The 4,536-nt window shown below is 40.0% G+C and overlaps 1 pseudogene; it reads right to left on the minus strand.

Annotated features, from left to right (window-relative positions):
• Positions 1-1,604: 1,604 nt before the first annotated feature.
• On the minus strand, positions 1,605-1,703 carry LOC138986268 (U6 spliceosomal RNA; annotated as a pseudogene).
• Positions 1,704-4,536: the final 2,833 nt, after the last annotated feature.

The following is a 4,536-nucleotide window of genomic DNA, read 5'->3' on the forward strand; positions in this document are numbered from 1 at the left end:
GGAAGGAAAAAAAGTCAAAGAAAGAAAATTGTTTTTTCTTTTGAAATAGTTTGAGAGCAACGGACTCAAGTAGAGGTAACCACATAAGGAAAAGCACACAGCCAGGGAAGCATAAGTCTGTAGAAACAAAGACAAAGACCCAATTTGGATGGAACATCAGAGCATTTCAAGAGGAACAGGAGATAAGCCTGAAAGGGTAAGTTGGTAGGCTGAAGTTGGTCTGTTTTTATCTGTCTTTAAAAAATAAGATATACACTTTACTAATATATAATATTATATATGGATTGACCCTAGAACTCAGGCTCACAACTGAAGACATTTGGGATCCACATGAGAGCAAATTTTTAAAAAGAGCCAAATTCTGTCCTTCCTCCTAAAATCGATCCTCATTCTCTTCTGCCTCAGCGCAGCTCACTTCCACGGCACTTCCTGTGGTTCTGTGACGTCATTTCCTTTTGTAGCTATTAGTTCCCTGCCGTGCTCGTGGTTCACTCAACCCAGGCCTGTCTGGTAACAGATGTGATTTCCAGCTGTGTCTATGTACCAACCACAGTGGGTTCATTAATAACAATTATTAAGTACTTTATGATACAAATTGAGCCTGTAGCAATGAAGAAAACATCCAGCCACTTGTTTTATGGCCTCTAGACACAGCGAACTATAAATTCCCATTATCTCAACATTATCAGCACTGGCAAATGGATCTAAGCATGAGTCATAAATAAAACTACCAAACAGCTCAATCATTCTGAAAAGAACAGAGCATAAATTAACACTTGACGACATAATGTTATGTAGGAACTTAAACAGTAGCTCAAGCCTTCCTGTCGGCTAATTATGCAAATTATTATTTTTAAGACTTATATTGGTAGTCGCATGACTGGCTCACAATTAGAGTTCACTAAATATGCAGTCTGTACACTGCCCTCCCTTGACCTGAGAGCTTCCACTAATTACATATGAAGAACAGCAAAAATGAAGAGAGAAAAATTTCAACCGAGAGAATGTCTCTTAGGACTACAGGGAGTAGAAAAAAAATCCCATTTTCTCTAAATACTACTTTGCATAGGAAAAATCATTTAATTGGGAAAGATTGATAGAAGAGGAGCCACAAAAACTGTATGCAATATTGGTTCCTGGGTGGTAGCCCATATGGATTTTCAGTCAATTATAAAAATATTTATTAAGTTAGCACTCTGTTGGGTTATCGCTCAGTTATCCAAGCTGTCTTAAGTGATGAAGATGGAACAGAAAGATAATAAACACATGAAGGTGATTTTTGAAAGGAAGATAGCCAAAAAAAACTTGGTAGGAACCAGAGACATGCAAATGAAAACACAAGATAGTATTTTTCATATTTTAAGTTAATTCCCCATACTGGGGAGGAAGCAGTGAAATGGGAAATCTAATTGTTGGCTAAAAGGCATCTAAAGGTTCAAACTTGGCAGGTCACTTGGTAATATCTACCGAGAGCCCTAAAAATGTCCGTTACTTTTTTACATCAAGAGATAACTGACATACAACTTTACATTATTTTCAGGTACATGACATGGTGATTTGATGTTTGCATAAACTGGGAAACGATGACCATCTAGTTAACATACAAAAATATGGAATATTTCACACATATACACGTTGTCTTGCACAAGGGCCAAGCTGATCTCTGTATTGTTTCAATGTGATAGATGCGCCCAAAGTGGGCCCTGGTGTCCATAACTTCTGACCACTACATCTTCGAGTTCTGGAAAATTTATCACGTACCAATTTCATGCCATTTATCAAAGAAAAAAATAGTAAATAAAAAGATTCATTAAGGGAGTGGGAGAATAGCTAAAGTCTGCAAGGAAATGGTTAAATAACTCATGGTTCACCCACAGGATGAACTACTGCTGTGTCTTCAAAAATTATTTTGTGAAGCTTGTTTAATATGAAAATGTTCACGGAGCACTTGAAATAGGTTGTAAAATGGTATGTGTATTATAATTTTAATTATTAATCATATTAGGAAGTTTTTACACACAACTATACATGCACCCACACACAAGGCTAGAAGAAATACTCTGAAGTATAAAAAGGTTTTCCACATGATGGTATTATGAATATTTTATCATTTTAATAATTTTCTGTGTTTCTAAAACAAAAAAAGTTCAGCAGGAGAGAGCAGTTCACATTTTTTCCCAGGCCTTCTATAACCTGTATTCAATGGACCTGTCCAACCTTGTTCTTCACAAAACTTAACATAAAATTGGTCAAACTCACTTTCTCACTGTCCCCAAATGATGCTCTGCTTTCCAAACCAGCCTTTGTTCAAGTTCCATTTCACATGTGTGCTCGAGACAACAAAATTAGCTGAATAGCATTAAAACTTGAACCTTAATGAACAAAGTCTCTACTTGGAATCACATAGAAGCAGGAATACCTCCCCCGTTAAAAGTCATTACCACCGCCCCACCCAAAAAAAACACATCTTTTTCTTGCTTCTCTTAAGTAAAGCATTTCAAAAGGAGATCCAATCCACAGCCCCACCATTCAGAGCACACGTGCCTCCCACAAAGCGCCCACAGGCCCCGGCGATGCCAGGTCCCCTCCTCATGCCCACAGACCTTTCCTCGCCTCCCTCTAATGTCCTCTTCCCAAGATTCATCTGACCTCTTCATCTATGTCCTCTCTTTTCTCAACATCACACCTTTTCTCTGACCAGTCTCCAGGATGACTAAGGCAGAACTAGGAGGGGGTGAGCCTCCATTCCCACATCTGCAAAGAAGGTAAAATAATAAACCCTGTCCTACAATATTTTAAGATACAGGTTCAAATATTTCAAAACTGTAAAGCATTGTACATGTCGTGACTATCACCCCGCCTTTTTTTTCTCATTCATACAATAAGCATTACTCTTATGCAAACAGTACTCTGCCAGCACTCTGGAAGTTAGACTGAATTATTTCCTCTTTATGCCTGCCTGAACTGAATCCATCATTAATTCGATTTTTACCTCCAAAATATATCTCAAGTGACCCACGCACGGTTCTTTGTGTCCGTTAGCACCAATCTAACCCAAGCATCGGTGCTGTCTCATCTAGACTACTGAATTGATCCCTGACTTAACCTTCCCATCCACTCTTACCTTCTCTACCCTATTACCCATACTGGAGCTAACTTTCTCTTAATCAGAAGTAATCAACTCCAAGAGTCAGAATGTCCAGTGGTTTCTTTAACAGACACAATCGGGCCAGTTATTTGGGCAGCTCACACATCCTGAAGCTCACACATAATGGCATAAGAGTACAGATGAGGATCTAGAACCCATGAAAGGAATACTTACTTGCCAGAGAACTCTGCAGCTCTGTGCAGTGGGAAGAGAGACATCTACGGAGAACTCCTCTGACACACACATGTGTGCTTCCTCCTTGAATGTGCGACGTACAGGAGATGCCTATCAAAACGATTCATTGAATGCATTGAAACTGACCAATTGCTTATTCAACTTAACAGGAGATATCTGGACACATTTGAATTGTTTTCCCCATGGATAACTGCACTGGTGAAGTTCATAAACCAAGCAGGCACTCTGTTTGAACTAAGAACCTCAATGACTTCTTACTGCATTTAGAATAAAATCTTACCATTGACCTCCAAGCCAGCACATGACATGGTCCCTTTATTTCTCTACAGTCAATCTCTCCTTGACTTACTACGTTTTGTCCGTCGTGTCTGACTCTTTTGCCATCCCCTGGGATACAGTCTGCCAGTCTCCTCTGTCCATGGGAATTTCCACAAGGATACTGCAGTGGGTTGCCATTTCCTTCTCTAACTTATTATGTTTGCTAACTTGTTATTTCTTTACTGTTTCAGCTCTTTCCCGTGTTTGTGTGGTCCTGTTCCCCCTGCCCTATTCCCCACCCGAATAATTCCCACAAGGGTTCAACCCTGTTTAAGCACATATGTCAGACTGATGCTAGGACGTGGCAGGAATGTACCTGCATACAGAGCCAAGGAGGTTCCTGAGACAACGCTCCTCTAAGGGCAGGAAGCCTCCAGCTACTGAAAGGAGCTCAACTGTCAGCACTATTCATTGAAATAAAAAGTGATTCTAGACTGGCACAGGCCTATCACTATGATTTGTTTCATTACAATCTCACTGACTGAGAGATCTGTGATTTAAAGATTGTTGTGTAAAATCAGTAATAGCTTTTTTCTCTTCCGAGAAATTGGTTCACTACACAAGGAAAAATGAGCTGAATCCCTACCCATTTAGTTAGTTGCTTGTTCAGTGCTCCTCCTCCTCCTTTGATGACTGAACTGTGATTTTGTTTGGGGTGTTGCTGCATGAAGCTACATGCTTGCTTCTGCATCCCCCCTGAGAGCTCACAGTGTCTGGGTGGCTAATGACACATACGCAGGATGTTCTTGTGGAAAAATTATGTTTTCTTGGGGAAAGGAATGAATGTACCTGACCAAGTCTTTCCCCCTTTCCCATACTTTCCTCCCTTAAATGTGGACATGATGTCTGAATCTCCAGCAGCCATCTGCTCACCA

Source organism: Bos mutus, chromosome 29 (genome assembly GCF_027580195.1).
Source record: "Bos mutus isolate GX-2022 chromosome 29, NWIPB_WYAK_1.1, whole genome shotgun sequence".
Classification (NCBI taxonomy): domain Eukaryota; kingdom Metazoa; phylum Chordata; class Mammalia; order Artiodactyla; family Bovidae; genus Bos; species Bos mutus.